The sequence below is a fragment of the Crinia signifera genome, chromosome 4 (assembly GCF_055691185.1).
Source record: "Crinia signifera chromosome 4, ASM5569118v1, whole genome shotgun sequence".
NCBI lineage: Eukaryota > Metazoa > Chordata > Amphibia > Anura > Myobatrachidae > Crinia > Crinia signifera.
This window is the reverse complement of record NC_139220.1, coordinates 7,301,682-7,329,580: the sequence shown is the minus strand read 5'-3', so window position 1 is coordinate 7,329,580 and position 27,899 is coordinate 7,301,682. Positions and strand designations below refer to the sequence as shown.

At 46.5% G+C, this 27,899-nt stretch overlaps 1 protein-coding gene across 1 annotated transcript in view; it reads right to left on the bottom strand.

Annotated features, from left to right (window-relative positions):
- The window catches only part of GPR19 (G protein-coupled receptor 19), a 37,482-nt gene extending 11,383 nt beyond the window's left edge, over window positions 1-26,099 (bottom strand). The window contains exon 1 of the mRNA XM_083180908.1: window positions 25,801-26,099. The gene's annotated coding sequence lies outside the window, so the exon portion shown is untranslated. The remainder of the gene's footprint in view (window positions 1-25,800) is intronic.
- Between the last annotated feature and the right edge of the window lie 1,800 nt (window positions 26,100-27,899).

Below are 27,899 nucleotides of genomic sequence, written 5' to 3'. Positions count from 1 at the left end.
CTGTATTGTACTAATGTGTGCCCTATGTACGGCGCTACCCCTGGTAGTACACGGACACCTCCTCTGCTTCCCTACATCCCAGCTGTATTGTGTACTGAGCATTGTGCTGCTGTTACCTGTGCTGTTGTAGTGTCTCAGTCACTATAATATGCTGTGTCCCCTGTATTGTACTAATGTGTGCCCTATGTACAGTCCTGCCCCTGGTAGTACACGGACACCTCCTCTGCTTTCCTACATCCCAGCTGTATTGTGTACTGAGCATTGTGCTGCTGTTACCTGTGCTGTTGTAGTGTCTCAGTCACTGTAATGTTCTGTGTCCCCTGTATTGTACTAATGTGTGCCCTATGTACGGTGCTACCCCTGGTAGTACACGGACACCTCCTCTGCTTCCCTACATCCCAGCTGTATTGTGTACTGAGCATTGTGCTACTGTTACCTGTGCTGTTGTAGTGTCTCAGTCACTGTAATGTTCTGTGTCCCCTGTATTGTACTGTGTGCCCTATGTACGGCGCTACCCCTGGTAGTACACGGACACCTCCTCTGCTTCCCTACATCCCAGCTGTATTGTGTACTGAGCATTGTGCTGCTGTTACCTGTGCTGTTGTAGTGTCTCAGTCACTGTAATGTTGTGTGTCCCCTGTAATGTACTAATGTGTGCCCTATGTACGTTGCTGCCCCTGGTAGTACACGGACATCTCCTCTGCTTCCCTACATCCCAGCTGTATTGTGTACTGAGCATTGTGCTGCTGTTACCTGTGCTGTTGTAGTGTATCAGTCACTGTAATGTTCTGTGTCCCCTGTATTGTACTAATGTGTGCCCTATGTACAGTGCTGCCCCTGGTAGTACACAGACACCTCCTCTGCTTCCCTACATCCCAGCTGTATTGTGTACTGAGCATTGTACTGCTGTTACCTGTGCTGTTGTAGTGTCTCAGTCACTGTAATGTTCTGTGGCCCCTGTATTGTACTAATGTGTGCCCTATGTATGGTGCTGCCCCTGGTAGTACACGGACATGTCCTCTGCTTCTCTGCATCCCAGCTGTATTGTGTACTGAGCATTGTGCTGCTGTTACCTGTGCTGTTGTAGTGTATCAGTCACTGTAATGTTCTGTGTCCCCTGTATTGTACTAATGTGTGCCCTATGTACGGCGCTACCCCTGGTAGTACACGGACACCTCCTCTGCTTCCCTACATCCCAGCTGTATTGTGTACTGAGCATTGTGCTGCTGTTACCTGTGCTGTTGTAGTGTATCAGTCACTGTAATGTTCTGTGTCCCCTGTATTGTACTAATGTGTGCCCTATGTATGGTGCTGCCCCTGGTAGTACACGGACATGTCCTCTGCTTCTCTGCATCCCAGCTGTATTGTGTACTTAGCATTGTGCTGCTGTTACCTGTGCTGTTGTAGTGTCTCAGTCACTGTAATGTTCTGTGTCCCCTGTATTGTACTAATGTGTGCCCTATGTACAGTCCTGCCCCTGGTAGTACACGGACACCTCCTCTGCTTTCCTACATCCCAGCTGTATTGTGTACTGAGCATTGTGCTGCTGTTACCTGTGCTGTTGTAGTGTCTCAGTCACTGTAATGTTCTGTGTCCCCTGTATTGTACTAATGTGTGCCCTATGTACGGTGCTACCCCTGGTAGTACACGGACACCTCCTCTGCTTCCCTACATCCCAGCTGTATTGTGTACTGAGCATTGTGCTACTGTTACCTGTGCTGTTGTAGTGTCTCAGTCACTGTAATGTTCTGTGTCCCCTGTATTGTACTGTGTGCCCTATGTACGGCGCTACCCCTGGTAGTACACGGACACCTCCTCTGCTTCCCTACATCCCAGCTGTATTGTGTACTGAGCATTGTGCTGCTGTTACCTGTGCTGTTGTAGTGTCTCAGTCACTGTAATGTTCTGTGTCCTGTGTATTGTACTAATGTGTGCACCATGTACGGCACTGCCCCTGGTAATACACGGACACCTCCTCTGCTTCCCTACATCCCAGCTGTATTGTGTACTGAGCATTGTGCTGCTGTTACCTGTGCTGTTGTAGTGTCTCAGTCACTGTAATGTTCTGTGTCCCCTGTATTGTACTGTGTGCCCTATGTACGGCGCTACCCCTGGTAGTACACGGACACCTCCTCTGCTTCCCTACATCCCAGCTGTATTGTGTACTGAGCATTGTGCTGCTGTTACCTGTGCTGTTGTAGTGTCTCAGTCACTGTAATGGTCTGTGTCCTGTGTATTGTACTAATGTGTGCACCATGTACGGCACTGCCCCTGGTAATACACGGACACCTCCTCTGCTTCCCTACATCCCAGCTGTATTGTGTACTGAGCATTGTGCTGCTGTTACCTGTGCTGTTCTAGTGTATCAGTCACTGTAATGTTCTGTGTCCCCTGTATTGTACTAATGTGTGCCCTATGTATGGTGCTGCCCCTGGTAGTACACGGACATGTCCTCTGCTTCTCTGCATCCAGCTGTATTGTGTACTGAGCATTGTGCTGCTGTTACCTGTGCTGTTGTAGTGTATCAGTCACTGTAATGTTCTGTGTCCCCTGTATTGTACTAATGTGTGCCCTATGTACAGTCCTGCCCCTGGTAGTACACGGACACCTCCTCTGCTTCCCTACATCCCAGCTGTATTGTGTACTGAGCATTGTGCTGCTGTTACCTGTGCTGTTGTAGTGTCTCAGTCACTGTAGTGTTCTGTGTCCCCTGTATTGTACTAATGTGTGCCCTATGTACAGCGCTGCCCCTGGTAGTAGACACCTCCTATGCTTCCCTACATCCCAGCTGTATTGTGTACTGAGCATTGTGCTGCTGTTACCTGTGCTGTTGTAGTGTCTCAGTCATTGTAATGTTCTGTGTCCCCTGTATAGTACTAATGTGTGCTCTATGTACGGCGCTGCCCCTGGTAGTACACAAAAACATCCTCTGCTTCCCTACATCCCAGCTGTATTGTGTACTGAGCATTGTGCTGCTGTTACCTGTGCTGTTGTAGTGTCTCAGTCACTGTAATGTTCTGTGTCCCCTGTATTGTACTAATGTGTGCCCTATGTACGGTGCTGCCCCTGGTAGTACACAGACACCTCCTCTGCTTCCCTACATCCCAGCTGTATTGTGTACTGAGCATTGTGCTACTGTTACCTGTGCTGTTGTAGTGTCTCAGTCACTGTAATGTTCTGTGTCCCCTGTATTGTACTAATGTGTGCCCCATGTACAGCGCTGCCCCTGGTAGTACACAGGCACCTCCTCTGCTTCCCTACATCCCAGCTGTATTGTGTACTGAGCATTGTGCTGCTGTTACCTGTGCTGTTGTAGTGTCTCAGTCACTGTAATGTTCTGTGTCCCCTGTTTTGTACTAATGTGTGACCTATGTACAGCGCTGCCCCTGGTAGTACACGGACACCTCCTCTGCTTCCCTACATCCCAGCTGTATTGTGTACTGAGCATTGTGCTGCTGTTACCTGTGCTGTTGTAGTGTCTCAGTCACTGTAATGTTCTGTGTCCCCTGTTTTGTACTAATGTGTGCCCTATGTACAGTCCTGCCCTGGTAGTACACGGACACCTCCTCTGCTTCCCTACATCCCAGCTGTATTGTGTACTGAGCATTGTGCTGCTGTTACCTGTGCTGTTGTAGTGTCTCAGTCACTGTAATGTTCTGTGTCCCCTGTATTGTACTAATGTGTGCATTATGTACAGCGCTGCCCCTGGTAGTACACGGTCACCTGCTTTGCTTCCCTACATCCCAGCTGTATTGTGTACTGAGCATTGTGCTGCTGTTACCTGTGCTGTTGTAGTATCTCATTCACTGTAATGTTCTGTGTACCCTGTATTGTCCTAATGTGTGCCCTATGTACGGCGCTGCCCCTGGTAGTACACAGACACCTCCTCTGCTCCCCTACATCCCAGCTGTATTGTGTACTGAGCATTGTGCTGCTGTTACCTGTGCTGTTGTAGTGTCTCAGTCACTGTAATGTTCTGTGTCCCCTGTATTGTACTAATGTGTGCCCTATGTACGGTGCTGCCCCTGGTAGTACACAGACACCTCCTCTGCTTCCCTACATCCCAGCTGTATTGTGTACTGAGCATTGTGCTACTGTTACCTGTGCTGTTGTAGTGTCTCAGTCACTGTAATGTTCTGTGTCCCCTGTTTTGTACTAATGTGTGCCCTATGTACAGTCCTGCCCTGGTAGTACACGGACACCTCCTCTGCTCCCCTACATCCCAGCTGTATTGTGTACTGAGCATTGTGCTGCTGTTACCTGTGCTGTTGTAGTGTCTCAGTCACTGTAATGTTCTGTGTCCCCTGTATTGTACTAATGTGTGCATTATGTACAGCGCTGCCCCTGGTAGTACACGGACACCTGCTCTGCTTCCCTACATCCCAGCTGTATTGTGTACTGAGCATTGTGCTGCTGTTACCTGTGCTGTTGTAGTATCTCTTTCACTGTAATGTTCTGTGTCCCCTGTATTGTCCTAATGTGTGCCCTATGTACGGCGCTGCCCCTGGTAGTACACAGACACCTCCTCTGCTCCCCTACATCCCAGCTGTATTGTGTACTGAGCATTGTGCTGCTGTTACCTGTGCTGTTGTAGTGTCTCAGTCACTGTAATGTTCTGTGTACCCTGTATTATACTAATGTGTGCCCTATGTACGGCGCTGCCCCTGGTAGTACACAGACACCTCCTCTGCTCCCCTACATCCCAGCTGTATTGTGTACTGAGCATTGTGCTGCTGTTACCTGTGGTGTTGTAGTGTCTCAGTCACTGTAATGTTCTGTGGCCCCTGTATTGTACTAATGTGTGCCCTATGTACAGTGCTGCCCCTGGTAGTACACGGACACCTCCTCTGCTTCCCTACATCCCAGCTGTATTGTGTACTGAGTATTGTGCTGCTGTTACCTGTGCTGTTGTAGTGTCTCAGTCACTGTAATGTACTGTGTCCCCTGTATTGTACTAATGTGTGCCCTATGTACAGCGCTGCCCCTGGTAGTACACAGACACCTCCTCTGCTTCCCTACATCCCAGCTGTATTGTGTACTGAGCGTTGTGCTGCTGTTACCTGTGCTGTTGTAGTGTCTCAGTCACTGTAATGTTCTGTGTCCTGTGTATTGTACTAATGTGTGCCCTATGTACAGCACAGCCTCTGGTAGTACACAGACACCTCCTCTGCTTCCCTACATCCCAGCTGTATTGTGTACTGAGCATTGTGCTGCTGTTACCTGTGCTGTTGTAGTGTCTCAGTTACTGTAATGTTCAGTGTCCCCTGTATTGTACTAATGTGTCCCCTATGTACGGCGCTGCCCCTGGTAGTACACAGACACCTCCTCTGCTTCCCTACATCCCAGCTGTATTGTGTACTGAGCATTGTGCTGCTGTTACCTGTGCTGTTGTAGTGTCTCAGTCACTGTAATGTTCTGTGTCCCCTGTATTGTACTAATGTGTGCCCTATGTACAGCGCTGTCCATGGTAGTACATAGACACCTCCTCTGCTTACCTACATCCCAGCTGTATTGTGTACTGAGCATTGTGCTGCTGTTACCTGTGCTGTTGTAGTGTCTCAGTCACTGTAATGTTCTGTGTCCCCTGTATTGTACTAATGTGTGCCCTGTGTACGGCTCTGCCCCTGGTAGTACACGGATACCTCCTCTGCTTCCCTACATCCCAGCTGTATTGTGTACTGAGCATTGTGCTGCTGTTACCTGTGCTGTTGTAGTGTCTCAGTCACTGTAATGTTCTGTGTCCACTGTATTGTACTAATGTGTGCCCTATGTACGGCGCTGCCCCTGGTAGTACACGGACACCTCCTCTGCTTCCCTACATCCCACCTGTATTGTGTAATGAGCACTGTGCTGCTGTCACCTGTGCTGTTGTAGTGTCTCAGTCACTGTAATGTTCTGTGTCCCCTGTATTGTACTAATGTGTGCATTATGTACAGCGCTGCCCCTGGTAGTACACGGACACCTGCTCCGCTTCCCTACATCCCAGCTGTATTGTGTACTGAGCATTGTGCTGCTGTTACCTGTGCTGTTGTAGTGTCTCATTCACTGTAATGTTCTGTGTATTGTCCTAATGTGTGCCCTATGTACGGCGCTGCCCCTGGTAGTACACAGACACCTCCTCTGCTCCCCTACATCCCAGCTGTATTGTGTACTGAGCATTGTGCTGCTGTTACCTGTGCTGTTGTAGTGTCTCAGTCACTGTAATGTTCTGTGTACCCTGTATTATACTAATGTGTGCCCTATGTACGGCGCTGCCCCTGGTAGTACACAGACACCTCCTCTGCTCCCCTACATCCCAGCTGTATTGTGTACTGAGCATTGTGCTGCTGTTACCTGTGGTGTTGTAGTGTCTCAGTCACTGTAATGTTCTGTGTCCCCTGTATTGTACTAATGTGTGCCCTATGTACAGTGCTGCCCCTGGTAGTACACGGACACCTCCTCTGCTTCCCTACATCCCAGCTGTATTGTGTACTGAGTATTGTGCTGCTGTTACCTGTGCTGTTGTAGTGTCTCAGTCACTGTAATGTACTGTGTCCCCTGTATTGTACTAATGTGTGCCCTATGTACAGCGCTGCCCCTGGTAGTACACAGACACCTCCTCTGCTTCCCTACATCCCAGCTGTATTGTGTACTGAGCGTTGTGCTGCTGTTACCTGTGCTGTTGTAGTGTCTCAGTCACTGTAATGTTCTGTGTCCTGTGTATTGTACTAATGTGTGCCCTATGTACAGCACAGCCTCTGGTAGTACACGGACACCTCCTCTGCTTCCCTACATCCCAGCTGTATTGTGTACTGAGCATTGTGCTGCTGTTACCTGTGCTGTTGTAGTGTCTCAGTTACTGTAAAGTTCAGTGTCCCCTGTATTGTACTAATGTGTCCCCTATGTACGGTGCTGCCCCTGGTAGTACACAGACACCTCCTCTGCTTCCCTACATCCCAGCTGTATTGTGTACTGAGCATTGTGCTGCTGTTACCTGTGCTGTTGTAGTGTCTCAGTCACTGTAATGTTCTGTGTCCCCTGTATTGTACTAATGTGTGCCCTATGTACAGCGCTGTCCCTGGTAGTACATAGACACCTCCTCTGCTTACCTACATCCCAGCTGTATTGTGTACTGAGCATTGTGCTGCTGTTACCTGTGCTGTTGTAGTGTCTCAGTCACTGTAATGTTCTGTGTCCCCTGTATTGTACTAATGTGTGCCCTATGTACGGCGCTGCCCCTGGTAGTACACGGACACCTCCTCTGCTTCCCTACATCCCAGCTGTATTGTGTACTGAGCATTGTGCTGCTGTTACCTGTGCTGTTGTAGTGTCTCAGTCACTGTAATGTTCTGTGTCCCCTGTATTGTACTAATGTGTGCCCTGTGTACGGCTCTGCCCCTGGTAGTACACGGATACCTCCTTTGCTTCCCTACATCCCAGCTGTATTGTGTAGTGAGCATTGTGCTGCTGTTACCTGTGCTGTTGTAGTGTCTCAGTCACTGTAATGTTCTGTGTCCCCTGTATTGTACTAATGTGTGCCCTATGTACAGCGCTGCCCCTGGTAGTACACGGATACCTCCTCTGCTTCCCTACATCCCAGCTGTATTGTGTACTGAGCATTGTGCTGCTGTTACCTGTGCTGTTGTAGTGTCTCAGTCACTGTAATGTTCTGTGTCCCCTGTATTGTACTAATGTGTGCCCTATGTACAGTGCTGCCCCTGGTAGTACACGGACACCTCCTCTGCTTCCCTACATCCCAGCTGTATTGTGTACTGAGCATTGTGCTGCTGTTACCTGTGCTGTTGTAGTGTCTCAGTCACTGTAATGTTCTGTGTCCCCTGTATTGTACTAATGTGTGCCCTATGTACAGCGCTGCCCCTGGTAGTACACGGACACCTCCTCTGCTTCCCTACATCCCAGCTGTATTGTGTACTGAGCATTGTGCTGCTGTTACCTGTGCTGTTGTAGTGTCTCAGTCACTGTAATGTTCTGTGTCCCCTGTATTGTACTAATGTGTGCCCTATGTACAGTGCTGCCCCTGGTAGTACACGGACACCTCCTCTGCTTCCCTACATCCCAGCTGTATTGTGTACTGAGCATTGTGCTGCTGTTACCTGTGCTGTTGTAGTGTCTCAGTCACTGTAATGTTCTGTGTCCCCTGTATTGTACTAATGTGTGCCCTATGTACGGCGCTGCCCCTGGTAGTACACGGACACCTCCTCTGCTTCCCTACATCCCAGCTGTATTGTGTACTGAGCATTGTGCTGCTGTTACCTGTGCTGTTGTAGTGTCTCAGTCACTGTAATGTTCTGTGTCCCCTGTATTGTACTAATGTGTGCCCTGTGTACGGCTCTGCCCCTGGTAGTACACGGATACCTCCTTTGCTTCCCTACATCCCAGCTGTATTGTGTAGTGAGCATTGTGCTGCTGTTACCTGTGCTGTTGTAGTGTCTCAGTCACTGTAATGTTCTGTGTCCCCTGTATTGTACTAATGTGTGCCCTATGTACAGCGCTGCCCCTGGTAGTACACGGATACCTCCTCTGCTTCCCTACATCCCAGCTGTATTGTGTACTGAGCATTGTGCTGCTGTTACCTGTGCTGTTGTAGTGTCTCAGTCACTGTAATGTTCTGTGTCCCCTGTATTGTACTAATGTGTGCCCTATGTACAGTGCTGCCCCTGGTAGTACACGGACACCTCCTCTGCTTCCCTACATCCCAGCTGTATTGTGTACTGAGCATTGTGCTGCTGTTACCTGTGCTGTTGTAGTGTCTCAGTCACTGTAATGTTCTGTGTCCCCTGTATTGTACTAATGTGTGCCCTATGTACAGCGCTGCCCCTGGTAGTACACGGACACCTCCTCTGCTTCCCTACATCCCAGCTGTATTGTGTACTTAGCATTGTGCTGCTGTTACCTGTGCTGTTGTAGTGTATCAGTCGCTGTAATGTTCTGTGTCCCCTGTATTGTACTAATGTGTGCCCTATGTACAGCACTGCCCCTGGTAGTACACGGACACCTCCTCTGCTTCCCTACATCCCAGCTGTATTGTGTACTGAGCATTGTGCTGCTATTACCTGTGCTGTTGTAGTGTCTCAGTCACAGTAATGTTCTGTGTCCTGTGTATTGTACTAATGTGTGCCCTATGTACAGCACAGCCTCTGGTAGTACACGGACACCTCCTCTGCTTCCCTACATCCCAGCTGTATTGTGTACTGAGCATTGTGCTGCTGTTACCTGTGCTGTTGTAGTGTCTCAGTCACTGTAATGTTCTGTGTCCCCTGTATTGTACTAATGTGTGCCCTATGTACAGCGCTGTCCCTGGTAGTACATAGACACCTCCTCTGCTTACCTACATCCCAGCTGTATTGTGTACTGAGCATTGTGCTGCTGTTACCTGTGCTGTTGTAGTGTCTCAGTCACTGTAATGTTCTGTGTCCCCTGTATTGTACTAATGTGTGCCCTATGTACAGCGCTGCACCTGGTAGTGCACGGACACCTCCTCTGCTTCCATACATCCCAGCTGTATTGTGTACTGAGCATTGTGCTGCTGTTACCTGTGCTGTTGTAGTGTCTCAGTCACTGTAATGTTCTGTGTCCCCTGTATTGTACTAATGTGTGCCCTATGTACAGCGCTGCCCCTGGTAGTACACGGACACCTCCTCTGCTTCCCTACATCCCAGCTGTATTGTGTACTTAGCATTGTGCTGCTGTTACCTGTGCTGTTGTAGTGTATCAGTCGCTGTAATGTTCTGTGTCCCCTGTATTGTACTAATGTGTGCCCTATGTACAGCACTGCCCCTGGTAGTACACGGACACCTCCTCTGCTTCCCTACATCCCAGCTGTATTGTGTACTGAGCATTGTGCTGCTATTACCTGTGCTGTTGTAGTGTCTCAGTCACAGTAATGTTCTGTGTCCTGTGTATTGTACTAATGTGTGCCCTATGTACAGCACAGCCTCTGGTAGTACACGGACACCTCCTCTGCTTCCCTACATCCCAGCTGTATTGTGTACTGAGCATTGTGCTGCTGTTACCTGTGCTGTTGTAGTGTCTCAGTCACTGTAATGTTCTGTGTCCCCTGTATTGTACTAATGTGTGCCCTATGTACAGCGCTGTCCCTGGTAGTACATAGACACCTCCTCTGCTTACCTACATCCCAGCTGTATTGTGTACTGAGCATTGTGCTGCTGTTACCTGTGCTGTTGTAGTGTCTCAGTCACTGTAATGTTCTGTGTCCCCTGTATTGTACTAATGTGTGCCCTATGTACAGCGCTGCACCTGGTAGTGCACGGACACCTCCTCTGCTTCCATACATCCCAGCTGCATTGTGTACTGAGCATTGTGCTGCTGTTACCTGTGTTGTTGTAGTGTCTCAGTCACTGTAATGTTCTGTGTCCCCTGTATTGTACTAATGTGTGCCCTATGTACAGCGCTGCCCCTGGTAGTACACAGACACCTCCTCTGCTTCCCTACATCCCAGCTGTATTGTGTACTGAGCATTGTGCTGCTGTTACCTGTGCTGTTGTAGTGTCTCAGTCACTGTAATGTTCTGTGTCCCCTGTATTGTACTAATGTGTGCCCTATGTACGGCGCTGCCCCTGGTAGTACACGGACACCTCCTCTGCTTCCCTACATCCCAGCTGTATTGTGTACTGAGCATTGTGCTGCTGTTACCTGTGCTGTTGTAGTGTCTCAGTTACTGTAATGTTCAGTGTCCCCTGTATTGTACTAATGTGTCCCCTATGTACGGCGCTGCCCCTGGTAGTACACAGACACCTCCTCTGCTTCCCTACATCCCAGCTGTATTGTGTACTGAGCATTGTGCTGCTGTTACCTGTGCTGTTGTAGTGTCTCAGTCACTGTAATGTTCTGTGTCCCCTGTATTGTACTAATGTGTGCCCTATGTACGGCCCTGCCCCTGGTAGTACACGGACACCTCCTCTGCTTCCCTACATTCCAGCTGTATTGTGTACTGAGCATTGTGCTGCTGTTACCTGTGCTGTTGTAGTGTCTCAGTCACTGTAATGTTCTGTGTCCCCTGTATTGTACTAATGTGTGCCCTGTGTACGGCTCTGCCCCTGGTAGTACACGGACACCTCCTCTGCTTCCCTACATCCCAGCTGTATTGTGTACTGAGCATTGTGCTGCTGTTACCTGTGCTGTTGTAGTGTCTCAGTCACTGTAATGTTCTGTGTCCCCTGTATTGTACTAATGTGTGCCCTATGTACAGCGCTGCCCCTGGTAGTACACGGATACCTCCTCTGCTTCCCTACATCCCAGCTGTATTGTGTACTGAGCATTGTGCTGCTGTTACCTGTGCTGTTGTAGTGTCTCAGTCACTGTAATGTTCTGTGTCCCCTGTATTGTACTAATGTGTGCCCTATGTACAGCGCTGCACCTGGTAGTACACGGACACCTCCTCTGCTTCCCTACATCCCAGCTGTATTGTGTACTGAGCATTGTGCTGCTGTTACCTGTGCTGTTGTAGTCTCTCAGTCACTGTAATGTTCTGTGTCCCCTGCATTGTACTAATGTGTGCCCTATGTACGGCGCTGCCCCTGGTAGTACACGGACACCTCCTCTGCTTCCCTACATCCCAGCTGTATTGTGTACTGAGCATTGTGCTGCTGTTACCTGTGCTGTTGTAGTGTCTCAGTCACTGTAATGTTCTGTGTCCCCTGTATTGTACTAATGTGTGCCCTATGTACAGCGCTGTCCCTGGTAGTACATAGACACCTCCTCTGCTTACCTACATCGCAGCTGTATTGTGTACTGAGCATTGTGCTGCTGTTACCTGTGCTGTTGTAGTGTCTCAGTCACTGTAATGTTCTGTGTCCCCTGTATTGTACTAATGTGTGCCCTGTGTACGGCTCTGCCCCTGGTAGTACACGGACACCTCCTCTGCTTCCCTACATCCCAGCTGTATTGTGTACTGAGCATTGTGCTGCTGTTACCTGTGCTGTTGTAGTGTCTCAGTCACTGTAATGTTCTGTGTCCCCTGTATTGTACTAATGTGTGCCCTATGTACAGCGCTGCCCCTGGTAGTACACGGATACCTCCTCTGCTTCCCTACATCCCAGCTGTATTGTGTACTGAGCATTGTGCTGCTGTTACCTGTGCTGTTGTAGTGTCTCAGTCACTGTAATGTTCTGTGTCCCCTGTATTGTACTAATGTGTGCCCTATGTACAGCGCTGCCCCTGGTAGTACACGGACACCTCCTCTGCTTCCCTACATCCCAGCTGTATTGTGTACTGAGCATTGTGCTGCTGTTACCTGTGCTGTTGTAGTGTCTCAGTCACTGTAATGTTCTGTGTCCTGTGTATTGTACTAATGTGTGCCCTATGTATAGCACAGGCCCTGGTAGTACACAGACACCTCCTCTGCTTCCCTTCATCCCAGCTGTATTGTGTATTGAGCATTGTGCTGCTGTTACCTGTGCTGTTGTAGTGTCTCAGTCACTGTAATGTTCTGTGTTCCCTGTATTGTACTAATGTGTGCCCTATGTACAGCGCTGTCCCTGGTAGTACATAGACACCTCCTCTGCTTACCTACATCCCAGCTGTATTGTGTACTGAGCATTGTGCTGCTGTTACCTGTGCTGTTGTAGTGTCTCAGTCACTGTAATGTTCTGTGTCCCCTGTATTGTACTAATGTGTGCCCTATGTACAGCGCTGCCCCTGGTAGTACACGGATACCTTCTCTGCTTCCCTACATCCCAGCTGTATTGTGTACTGAGCATTGTGCATTGTGCTGCTGTTACCTGTGCTGTTGTAGTGTCTCAGTCACTATAATATGCTGTGTCCCCTGTATAGTACTAATGTGTGCCCTATGTACAGCGCTGCCCCTGGTAGTACACGGACACCTCCTGTGCTTCCCTACATCCCAGCTGTATTGTGTACTGAGCATTGTGCTGCTGTTACCTGTGCTGTTGTAGTGTCTCAGTCACTGTAATGTTCTGTGTCCCCTGTATTGTACTAATGTGTGCCCTATGTACAGCGCTGCCCCTGGTAGTACACGGACACCTCCTCTGCTTCCCTAAATCCCAGCTGTATTGTGTACTGAGCATTGTGCTGCTGTTACCTGTGCTGTTGTAGTGTCTCAGTCACTGTAATGGTCTGTGTCCCCTGTATTGTACTAATGTGTGCCCTATGTACAGCGCTGCCCCTGGTAGTACACGGACACCTCCTCTGCTTCCCTACATCCCAGCTGTATTGTGTACTGAGCATTGTGCTGCTGTTACCTGTGCTGTTGTAGTGTCTCAGTCACTGTAATGTTCTGTGTCCCCTGTATTGTACTAATGTGTGCCCTATGTACAGCGCTGCCCCTGGTAGTACACGGACACCTCCTCTGCTTCCCTAAATCCCAGCTGTATTGTGTACTGAGCATTGTGCTGCTGTTACCTGTGCTGTTGTAGTGTCTCAGTCACTGTAATGTTCTGTGTCCCCTGTATTGTACTAATATGTGCCCTATATACGGCGCTGCCCCCCGGTAGTACACGGACACCTCCTCTGCTTCCCTACATCCCAGCTGTATTGTGTACTGAGCACTGTGCTGCTGTTACCTGTGCTGTTGTAGTGTCTCAGTCACTGTAATGTTCTGTGTCCCCTGTATTGTACTAATGTGTGCCCTATGTACGGCGCTGCCCCTGGTAGTACACGGACCCCTCCTCTGCTTCCCTACATCCCAGCTGTATTGTGTACTGAGCATTGTGCTGCTGTTACCTGTGCTGTTGTAGTGTCTCAGTCACTGTAATGTTCTGTGTCCCCTGTATTGTACTAATGTGTGCCCTATGTACTGCGCTGCCCCTGGTAGTACATGGACACCTCCTCTGCTTCCCTACATCCCAGCTGTATTGTGTACTGAGCATTGTGCTGCTGTTACCTGTGCTGTTGTAGTGTCTCAGTCACTGTAATGTTCTGTGTCCCCTGTATTGTACTAATGTGTGCCCTATGTACGGAGCTGCCCCTGGTAGTACACAGACACCTCCTCTGCTTCCCTACATCCCAGCTGTATTGTGTACTGAGCATTGTGCTGCTGTTACCTGTGCTGTTGTAGTGTCTCAGTCACTGTAATGTTCTGTGTCCCCTGTATTGTACTAATGTGTGCCCTATGTACAGCGCTGCCCCTGGTAGTACACGGATACCTCCTCTGCTTCCCTACATCCCAGCTGTATTGTGTACTGAGCATTGTGCTGCTGTTACCTGTGCTGTTGTAGTGTCTCAGTCACTGTAATGTTCTGTGTCCCCTGTATTGTACTAATGTGTGCCCTATGTACGGCGCTGCCCCTGGAAGTACACGGACACCTCCTCTGCTTCCCTACATCCCAGCTGTATTGTGTACTGAGCATTGTGCTGCTGTTACCTGTGCTGTTGTAGTGTCTCAGTCACTGTAATGTTCTGTGTCCCCTGTATTGTACTAATGTGTGCCCTATGTACAGCGCTGCCAACCACTTGTGACAACTTATAAATAACATATAATAGTAACTCCAAAATCTACTAATGCTCAGCACAGTCCTCTGATAACGTTCATTATAACATACAGCACAGTCCTCCGATAACGTTCATTATAACATACAGCACAGTCCTCCGATAACGTTCATTATAACATACAGCACAGTCCTCTGAGAGCGTTCATTATAACATACAGCACAGTCCTCTGAGAGCGTTCATTATAACATACAGCACAGTCCTCTGAGAACGTTCATTATAACATACAGCACAGTCCTCTGAGAACGTTCATTATAACATACAGCACAGTCCTCTGAGAACGTTCATTATAACATACAGCACAGTCCTCCGATAACATTCATTATAACATACAGCACAGTCCTCCGATAACATTCATTATAACATACAGCACAGTCCTCTGAGAACGTTCATTATAACACACAGCACAGTCCTCCGATAACGTTCATTATAACATACAGCACAGTCCTCCGATAACATTCATTATAACACACAGCACAGTCCTCTGAGAGCGTTCATTATAAGATACAGCACAGTCCTTCTGAGAACGTTCATTATAACATACAGCACAGTCCTCCGATAACATTCAACACACAGCACAGTCCTCCGATAACGTTCATTATAACATACAGCACAGTCCTCTGAGAACGTTCATTATAACACACAGCATAGTCCTCCGATAACGTTCATTATCACATACAGCACAGTCCTCCGATAACATTCATTATAACACACAGCACAGTCCTCTGAGAACGTTCATTATAACATACAGCACAGTCCTCTGATAACGTTAATTATAACATACAGTACAGCACAGTCCTCTGAGAGCGTTCATTATAACATACAGCACAGTCCTCTGATAACGTTAATTATAACATACAGCACAGTCCTCTGATAACGTTCATTATAACACACAGCACAGTCCTCCGATAACGTTCATTATAACATACAGCACAGTCCTCCGATAACATTCATTATAACATACAGCACAGTCCTCCGATAACATTCATTATAACATACAGCACAGTCCTCTGAGAACGTTCATTATAACATACAGCACAGTCCTCTGAGAACGTTCATTATAACATACAGCACAGTCCTCTGAGAGCGTTCATTATAACATACAGCACAGTCCTCTGATAACGTTCATTATAACATACAGCACAGTCCTCTGATAACGTTCATTATAACACACAGCACAGTCCTCTGAGAACGTTCATTATAACATCCAGCACAGTCCTCTGAGAACGTTCATTATAACACACAGCACAGTCCTCCGATAACGTTCATTATAACATACAGCACAGTCCTCCGATAACATTAATTATAAAATACAGCACAGTCTTCTGAGAGCGTTCATTATAACATACAGCACAGTCCTCCGATAATGTTCATTATAACATACAGCACAGTCCTCTGATAACATTCATTATAACATCCAGCACAGTCCTCTGATAACGTTCATTATAACATACAGCAAAGTCCTCTGAGAGCGTCCATTATAACATACAGCACAGTCCTCTGATAATGTTCATTATAACATACAGCACAGTCCTCTGATAATGTTCATTATAACATACAGCACAGTCCTCTGATAACATTCATTATAACATCCAGCACAGTCCTCTGATAACGTTCATTATAACATACAGCACAGTCCTCTGAGAGCGTCCATTATAACATACAGCACAGTCCTCTGATAATGTTCATTATAACATACAGCACAGTCCTCTGATAATGTTCATTATAACACACAGCACAGTCCTCCGATAATGTTCATTATAACATACAGCACAGTCCTCTGATAACATTCATTATAACATCCAGCACAGTCCTCTGATAACGTTCATTATAACATACAGCACAGTCCTCTGAGAACGTTCATTATAACATACAGCACAGTCCTCCGATAACGTTCATTATAACATACAGCACAGTCCTCCGATAACATTCATTATAACATACAGCACAGTCCTCCGATAACATTCATTATAACATACAGCACAGTCCTCTGAGAACGTTCATTATAACATACAGCACAGTCCTCTGAGAACGTTCATTATAACATACAGCACAGTCCTCTGAGAGCGTTCATTATAACAAACAGCACAGTCCTCTGATAACGTTCATTATAACATACAGCACAGTCCTCTGATAACGTTCATTATAACACACAGCACAGTCCTCCGATAACGTTCATTATAACATACAGCACAGTCCTCCGATAACATTCATTATAACATACAGCACAGTCCTCCGATAACATTCATTATAACATACAGCACAGTCTTCTGAGAGCGTTCATTATAACATACAGCGGTACTTATGTAATATCTGGGCTCCCGTTTTTCTTATGAGACCGCATCCCCTCGCGGGGCTCGCTGCGCTCGCCACGCTTCGGGCACGGTGGCTCGCTGCGCTCGCCACACTATATAAAATCAACTCCATGCGTAGTTGGATAGTGGGGGTATGAAAAAATGGGGTGCATTTAACATGGGAGCCCAGATAATACATAAGTACCCATACAGCACAGTCCTCCGAAAACGTTCATTATAACACACAGCACAGTCCTCTGAGAGCGTTCATTATAACACACAGCACAGTCCTCCGATAATGTTCATTATAACATACAGCACAGTCCTCTGATAACATTCATTATAACATCCAGCACAGTCCTCTGATAACGTTCATTATAACATACAGCACAGTCCTGAGAACGTTCATTATAACATACAGCACAGTCCTCCGATAACGTTCATTATAACATACAGCACAGTCCTCCGATAACATTCATTATAACATACAGCACAGTCCTCCGATAACATTCATTATAACATACAGCACAGTCCTCTGAGAACGTTCATTATAACATACAGCACAGTCCTCCGATAACGTTCATTATAACATACAGCACAGTCCTCTGAGAGCGTTCATTATAACATACAGCACAGTCCTCCGATAACATTCATTATAACATACATCACAGTCCTCCGATAACATTCATTATAACATAGAGCACAGTCCTCCGATAACATTCATTATAACATACAGCACAGTCCTCCGATAACGTTCATTATAACATACAGCACAGTCCTCCGATAACGTTCATTATAACATACAGCACAGTCCTCTGATAACGTTCATTATAACATACAGTACAGCACAGTCCTCCGATAACGTTCATTATAACATACAGCACAGTCCTCCGATAACGTTCATTATAACATACAGCACAGTCCTTTGATAACATTCATTATAACATACAGCACAGTCCTCTGATAACATTCATTATAACATCCAGCACAGTCCTCTGAGAACGTTCATTATAACATACAGCACAGTCCTCCGATAACGTTCATTATAACATACAGCACAGTCCTCCGATAACATTCATTATAACATACAGCACAGTCCTCCGATAACATTCATTATAACATACAGCACAGTCCTCTGAGAGCGTTCATTATAACATACAGCACAGTCCTCCGATAACGTTCATTATAACATACAGCACAGTCCTCCGATAACATTCATTATAACATACAGCACAGTCCTCCGATAACGTTCATTATAACATACAGCACAGTCCTCCGATAACGTTCATTATAACATACAGTACAGTCCTCCGATAACGTTCATTATAACATACAGCACAGTCCTCTGATAACGTTCATGATAACATACAGTACAGCACAGTCCTCCGATAACGTTCATTATAACATACAGCACAGTCCTCCGATAACATTCATTATAACATACAGCACAGTCCTCTGAGAGCATTCATTATAACATACAGCACAGTCCTCTGATAACGTTCATTATAACATACAGCACAGTCCTCTGATAACATTCATTATAACACACAGCACAGTCCTCCGATAACGTTCATTATAACATACAGCACAGTCCTCTGATAACGTTCATTATAACATACAGTACAGCACAGTCCTCTGAGAGCATTAATTATAACATCCAGCACAGTACTCTGAGAACGTTCATTATAACATACAGCACAGTCCTCCGATAACGTTCATTATAACATACAGCACAGTCCTCCGATAACATTCATTATAACATACAGCACAGTCCTCCGATAACATTCATTATAACATACAGCACAGTCCTCTGAGAGCGTTCATTATAACATACAGCACAGTCCTCCGATAACGTTCATTATAACATACAGCACAGTCCTCCGATAACATTCATTATAACATACAGCACAGTCCTCCGATAACGTTCATTATAACATACAGCACAGTCCTCCGATAACGTTCATTATAACATACAGTACAATCCTCCGATAACGTTCATTATAACATACAGCACAGTCCTCTGATAACGTTCATGATAATATACAGTACAGCACAGTCCTCCGATAACGTTCATTATAACATACAGCACAGTCCTCCGATAACATTCATTATAACATACAGCACAGTCCTCTGAGAGCGTTCATTATAACATACAGCACAGTCCTCTGATAACGTTCATTATAACATACAGCACAGTCCTCTGATAACATTCATTATAACACACAGCACAGTCCTCTGAGAGCGTTCATTATAACATACAGCACAGTCCTCTGAGAGCGTTCATTATAACATACAGCACAGTCCTCTGATAACATTCATTATAACACACAGCACAGTCCTCTGAGAGCGTTCATTATAACATACAGCACAGTCCTCTGAGAACGTTCATTATAACATACAGCACAGTCCTCCGATAACGTTCATTATAACATACAGCACAGTCTTTCGATAAGGTTCATTATAACATACAGCACAGTCCTCTGATAACATTCATTATAACATACAGCACAGTACTCTGATAACGTTCATTATAACATACAGCACAGTCCTCCGATAACATTCATTATAACATACAGCACAGTCCTCTGAGAGCGTTCATTATAACCTACAGCACAGTCCTCCGAGAACGTTCATTATAACATACAGCACAGTCCTCGGATAACGTTCATTATAACACACAGCACAGTCCTCCGAGAACGTTCATTATAACACACAGCACAGTCCTCCGAGAGCGTTCATTATAACATACAGCACAGTCCTCCGAGAACGTTCATTATAACATACAGCACAGTCCTCCGAGAACATTCATTATAACACACAGCACAGTCCTCCGAGAACGTTCATTATAACATACAGCACAGTCCTCCGAGAATGTTCATTATAACATACAGCACAGTCCTCCGAGAACAATCATTATAACATACAGCACAGTCCTCCGAGAACGTTCATTATAACATACAGCACAGTCCTCCGATAACGTTCATTATAACACACAGCACAGTCCTCCGAGAACGTTCATTATAACACCCAGCACAGTCCTCCGAGAACGTTCATTATAACACCCAGCACAGTCCTCCGATAACGTTCATTATAACATACAGCACAGTCCTCTGAGAACGTTCATTATAACACACAGCACAGTCCTCCGATAACGTTCATTATAACACACAGCACAGTCCTCCGATAACGTTCATTATAACACACAGCACAGTCCTGCGATAACGTTCATTATAACATACAGCACAGTCCTCCGATAACGTTCATTATAACATACAGCACAGTCCTCCGATAACGTTCATTATAACACACAGCACAGTCCTCCGAGAACGTTCATTATAACACACAGCACTGTCCTCCGATAACGTTCATTATAGCATACAGCACAGTCCTCTGAGAACGTTCATTATAACATACAGCACAGTCCTCTGAGAGCATTCATTATAACATACAGCACAGTCTTCTGAGAGCGTTCATTATAACATACAGCACAGTCCTCCGATAACGTTCATTATAACATACAGCACAGTCCTCTGATAACGTTCATTATAACATACAGCACAGTCCTCTGAGAGCGTTCATTATAACATACAGCACAGTCCTCTGATAACGTTCATGATAATATACAGTACAGCACAGTCCTCCGATAACGTTCATTATAACATACAGCACAGTCCTCCGATAACATTCATTATAACATACAGCACAGTCCTCTGAGAGCGTTCATTATAACATACAGCACAGTCCTCTGATAACGTTCATTATAACATACAGCACAGTCCTCTGATAACATTCATTATAACACACAGCACAGTCCTCTGAGAGCGTTCATTATAACATACAGCACAGTCCTCTGAGAACGTTCATTATAACATACAGCACAGTCCTCCGATAACGTTCATTATAACATACAGCACAGTCTTTCGATAAGGTTCATTATAACATACAGCACAGTCCTCTGATAACATTCATTATAACATACAGCACAGTACTCTGATAACGTTCATTATAACATACAGCACAGTCCTCCGATAACATTCATTATAACATACAGCACAGTCCTCTGAGAGCGTTCATTATAACCTACAGCACAGTCCTCCGAGAACGTTCATTATAACATACAGCACAGTCCTCGGATAACGTTCATTATAACACACAGCACAGTCCTCCGAGAACGTTCATTATAACACACAGCACAGTCCTCCGAGAGCGTTCATTATAACATACAGCACAGTCCTCCGAGAACGTTCATTATAACATACAGCACAGTCCTCCGAGAACATTCATTATAACACACAGCACAGTCCTCCGAGAACGTTCATTATAACATACAGCACAGTCCTCCGAGAATGTTCATTATAACATACAGCACAGTCCTCCGAGAACAATCATTATAACATACAGCACAGTCCTCCGAGAACGTTCATTATAACATACAGCACAGTCCTCCGATAACGTTCATTATAACACACAGCACAGTCCTCCGAGAACGTTCATTATAACACCCAGCACAGTCCTCCGAGAACGTTCATTATAACACCCAGCACAGTCCTCCGATAACGTTCATTATAACATACAGCACAGTCCTCTGAGAACGTTCATTATAACACACAGCACAGTCCTCCGATAACGTTCATTATAACACACAGCACAGTCCTCCGATAACGTTCATTATAACACACAGCACAGTCCTGCGATAACGTTCATTATAACATACAGCACAGTCCTCCGATAACGTTCATTATAACATACAGCACAGTCCTCCGATAACGTTCATTATAACACACAGCACAGTCCTCCGAGAACGTTCATTATAACACACAGCACTGTCCTCCGATAACGTTCATTATAGCATACAGCACAGTCCTCTGAGAACGTTCATTATAACATACAGCACAGTCCTCTGAGAGCATTCATTATAACATACAGCACAGTCTTCTGAGAGCGTTCATTATAACATACAGCACAGTCCTCCGATAACGTTCATTATAACATACAGCACAGTCCTCTGATAACGTTCATTATAACATACAGCACAGTCCTCCGATAACGTTCATTATAACATACAGCACAGTACTCCGATAACGTTCATTATAACATACAGCACAGTACTCCGATAACGTTCATTATAACATACAGCACAGTCCTCTGATAACGTTCATTATAACATACAGCACAGTCCTCCGATAACTTTCATTATAACATACAGCACAGTCCTTTGAGAACGTTCATTATAACATACAGCACAGTCCTCTCCCAGTAACTTTCTCTCCTCCTGGTAAGGGGGCCAGGCTTCCATGATGCCACTGATAGTGCCACCCTTTGCCAGCACCCAGGTCTCCCTTTCTAGGAAGCTTGTGTGTCGGCAATGCCAACCGAATGATTCCTGCAGCCCTGAAACCCTTGTCTGCTCACAGCGTGTACACTTATTCCTGCAGCCATCTCTCCTAGGTCCCTGTATCACATCCAGCACATACTGTGGCCTAGGTGCAAGGCCTGCCCATCCTGCCAGTACTAGTAGGCCCCGGATCCAACCAACATGTCTCTGTGCTGTCTCCGGTGCAGGGGGTGACCAATGCCAGAGATAAGCCAGGGGTTCTGCCATCACTGCCTGTACCCTATACATTCTGCCGACACTGCCTCTACCCTATACACTGCCTGTATCCTATACACTGTCTGTACCCTACACATTTTGCCGTTACTGTCTGTACCCTATAAATTTTGCCATTACTGTCTGTACCTTATACACTGCCTGTACCCTATGCATTTCATTGACACTGCCTGCACCCTATTACATTCTGCCTGTACCCTATACACTGTCTGTACCCTATACACACTGCATGTACCCTATACACTGTCTGTACCCTATACATTCTGCCATCACTGCCTGTACCCTATACATTCTGCTGTCACTGTCTGTACCCTATACACACTGCCTGTACCCTACACATTTTGCCATTACTGTCTGTACCATATACACTGCCTGTACCCTATACACACTGCCTGTACCCTATGCATTCCGTCGACACCGCCTGCACCCTATACATTCTACCATTACTGCCTGTACCCCATACACTGCCTGTACCCTATACATTCTGCCGTCACTGCCTGTACCCTATACACTACATGTACCCTATACACTGCCTGTACCCTATACATTCTGCAGTCACTGCCTGTACCCTATACACTGCCTGTACCCTATACATTCTGCCATCACTGTCTGTACCCTATATATTCTGTTGTCACTGCCTGTACCCTATACATTCTGTCATCACTGTCTGTACCCTATACATTCTGTCATCACTGCCTGTACCCTATACACTGCCTATACCCTATACACTGCATGTACCCTACACATAATGCAGTCACTGCCTTCACCCTATACACACTGCCTGTACCCTATACATTATGCCGTTATCCTATACACACTGTCTGTACCCTATACATTCTGCTGTCACTGCCTGTACCCTATACATTATGACGTCACTGCCTTTACCCTATACACACTGTCTGTACCCTATACATTCTGCTGTCACTGCCTGTACCCTATACTCTGTCTGTACCCTATACATTATGACGTCACTGCCTTCACCCTATACACACGGCCTGTACCCTATACATTCTGCCGTCACTACCTGCACCCTATACATTCTGCCTTCAATGCCTGTACCTTATACACACTGCCTGTACCCTATATATTCTGCCATCACTGCCAGAACCCTATACACACTGCCTTTACCCTATACACTGCATGTACCCTATACATTGTTTCATCAATGCCAGTACCCTATACACTGTCTGTATCCAATACATTCTGCCATATCTGCATGTACCCTATACATTGCATGTACCATATACACTATCTGTACCCTATACATTCTGCCATATTTGCATATACCCTATACACTGCATGTGCCCTATACATTCTGCATGTACCCTATACATTCTTAATGTACCCTATACACTGCATGTACCCTATGCACTGTATATACCCTATAAAATTTGCCTTCTGTGCCTGTAGCCTATAAATTCTGCCGTCACTGTCTGTACCCTATACACACTGCCTGTACCCTATACATTTTGCCATTACTGTCTGTACCATATACACACTGCCTGTACCCTATGCATTACGTAGACACTGCCTGCACCCTATACATTCTGCCATTACTGCCTGTACCCTATACACTGCCTGTACCCTGTACATTCTGCCGTCACTGCCTGCACCCCATACACTACATGTACCCTTATACATTCTGCTGTCACTGCTTGTACCTACACTGCCTGTACCCTATACATTCTGCCGTCACTGCCTGTACCCCATACACTGCCTGTACCCTATACATTCGGCCATCACTGCCTGTACCCTATACACTGCCTGTACCCTATACATTCTGCCATAACTGTCTGTACCCTATACATTTTGTCGTCACTGCCTGTACCCTATACACTGCCTGCACCCTATACTCTGCCTGTACCTTATACATTCCACAGTCACTGCCTGTACCTTATGCATTCTGCCATCACTGACTTCACCCTATGCACACTGCCTGTACCCTATACATTATGCAGTCACTGCCTTTACATTCTGCCATATCTGCATGTACCCTATACATTGCATGTACCATATACACTGTCTGTACCCTATACATTCTGCCATATTTGCATATACCCTATACACTGCATGTGACCTATACATTCCGCATGTACCCTATACATTCTTAATGTACCCTATAAACTGCATGTACCCTATACAATTTGCCATCTCTGCCTGTACCCTATACACTACCTGTACACTATACATTCTGCATGTACCCTAAACACTACCTGTACCCTATATATTCTGCATGTACCCTATACACTACCTGTACACTATATATTCTGCATGTACCCTATACACTACCTGTACACTATATATTCTGCATGTGTCCTGTACACTGCCTGCACCCTATACATTCTGCATGTATTCTATACTTTCTGCATGTACCCTATACATTTTGCATGTGCCCTGTACACTGCCTGTACCCTATACATTCTGCATGTACTCTATACACTGCCTGTACTCTATAATTTCTGCATGTACCCTATACACTGCCTGTACCATATACACTGCATGTACCATATACATTCTGCATGTGCCCTATATATTCTGCTTGTACCCTATACATTCTGCATGTGCCCTATACGCCAGGGCTGGGCAACTCCGGCCCTCCAGATGTTGATGAACTACACATCCCAGCATGCCTTGCATCAGTTTCTGCATGGCCACATAGCAAAACTAATGCAAAGCATCCTGGGATGTGTAGTTCATTAACATCTGGAGGGCCGGTGTTGCCCAGCCCTGCTATACGCTGTCTGTACCCTATACACTGCATGTACCTTTTACATTCTGCATGTACCCTATACACTGCATGTACCCTATACACTGCCTGTAACCTATACAATTTGCCATCTCTGCCTGTACCCTATACACCTGTACCCTATACACTACCTGTACCCTATACATTCTGCATGTACCCTAAACACTACCTGTACCCTATATATTCTGCATGTACCCTATACACTACCTGTACACTATATATTCTGCATGTGTCCTGTACACTGCCTGCACCCTATATATTCTGCATGTACCCTATACATTCTGCATGTACCATATACGCTGTCTGTACCCTATACACTGCATGTACCTTTTACATTCTGCATGTACCCTATACACTGCATGTACCCTATACACTGCCTGTAACCTATACATTCTGCATGTACCCTATACAATGCCGGTACCCTATAGACTGCATGTACACGATACACTGCTTGTACCAGGCCTGTAGCATATACAAACTTACATCCATCCATACACACACACCTACCCATAAACACAAACATACATATATACATATACCTGCACATACATACATACATACATACACACACGCCCATATAAACCTATTCATACATTCATACACACACACGTATATAAACACACAGAGCACACCACGTCTCCCCGCACCCGGCCACAATGTTGCCTCCAGCTGCTGGCGCCTCTCACCTCTGGGTTACACTGTATCAGTCAGTAGCCTCCCGCTGCTGGGGGGACTCCCCCGGGGCTGCAGCCCCAGCTCGGGTTCCCTCAATGGAAGAGCCATCCTGTGCCCGGGAGAAGGAGGCAGCAGCGGCAGCGATGTTCATTGCTCACACCATCGTCACTGCAACAAAGCATCAGGGGGGCTGGGCTGTCCCCACACAGAGCCGGCCCCTGTCTCCAGCACTCACACTGGGGAGGGGGGCTCTGATTCACACACAGGACGGAGCTATGGCGGCAATGCAAGCCTGTCCTGCATACATGGGGGGGATGCCTGCCCTGCGCATACATGGGGGGATGCCTTATCACTGTAATGTGCATACATGGGGGGAGGGGATGCCTGATCTCTGTAATGCATATACATGGGGGGGATGACTGCTATCTGTAATGTGCATACATGGGGGGGATGCCTTATCACTGTAATGTGCATACATGGGGGGATGACTGCTCTCTGTAATGTGCATACATGGGGGGATGACTGCTACCTGTAATGCATATACATGGGGGGGATGACTGCTCTCTGTAATGTGCATACATGGGGGGATGCCTGCTCTCTGTAATGCGCATACATGGGGGGGATGCCTGCTCTCTGTAATGCGCATACATGGGGGGGATTATTTGCTCTCTGTAATGTGCATACATGGGGGGATGACTGCTCTCTGTAATGCGCATACATGGGGGGATGCCTGCTCTCTGTAATGCGCATACATGGGGGGGATTATTTGCTCTCTGTAATGCGCATACATGGGGGGGGGGTGACTGCTCTCTGTAATGCGCATACATGGGGGGGATGACTGCTATCTGTAATGTGCATACATGGGGGGATGCCTGCTCTCTGTAATGTACATACATGGGGGGATGCCTGCTCTCTGTAATGTACATAAATGGGGGGATGACTGCTCTCTGTAATACGCATACATGGGGGGGATGACTGCTATCTGTAATGTGCATACATGGGGGGATGCCTGCTCTCTGTAATGTACATACATGGGGGGATGACTGCTATCTGTAATGCGTATACATGGGGGGATGACTGCTCTCTGTAATGTACATACATGGGGGGATGACTGCTATCTGTAATGCGTATACATGGGGGGGATGACTGCTCTCTGTAATGCGTATACATGGGGGGGATGACTGCTATCTTTAATGTGCATACATGGGGGGATGAGTGCTCTCTGTAATGTACATACATGGGGGGATGACTGCTACCTGTAATGCGTATACATGGGGGGATGCCTGCAATCTGTAATGCGCATACATGGGGGGATGACTGCTATCTGTAATGCGCATACATGGGGGGATGACTGCTATCTGTAATGCGCATACATGGGGGGGTGACTGCTCTCTGTAATGTGCATACATGGGGGGATGACTGCTATCTGTAATGCGCATACATGGGGGGATGACTGCTCTCTGTAATGCGCATACATGGGGGGATGACTGCAATCTGTAATGCGCATACATGGGGGGATGACTGCTCCCTGTAATGCGCATACATGGGGGGGATGACTGCTCTCTGTAATGCGCATACATGGGGGGGGGCTGCTCTCTGTAATGTGCATACATGGGGGGATGACTGCTCTCTGTAATGTGCATACATGGGGGGATGACTGCTATCTGTAATGTACATACATGGGGGGATGACTGCTATCTGTAATGCATATACATGGGGGGATGACTGCTCTCTGTAATGCGCATACATGGGGGGATGCCTGCTCTCTGTAATGCGCATACATGGGGGGATGACTGCTCTCTGTAATGTGCATACATGGGGGGGATGACTGCTATCTGTAATGCGCATACATGGGGGGGATGACTGCTATCTGTAATGCACATACATGGGGAGATGCCTGCTCTCTGTAATGTGCATACATGGGGGGGATGCCTGCTATCTGTAATGTGCATACATGGGGGGATGCCTGCTCTCTGTAATGTGCATACATGGGGGGGATGACTGCTATCTGTAATGCGCATACATGGGGGGATGACTGCTCTCTGTAATGCGCATACATGGGGGAATGACTGCTATCTGTAATGCGCATACATGGGGGGATGACTGCTAT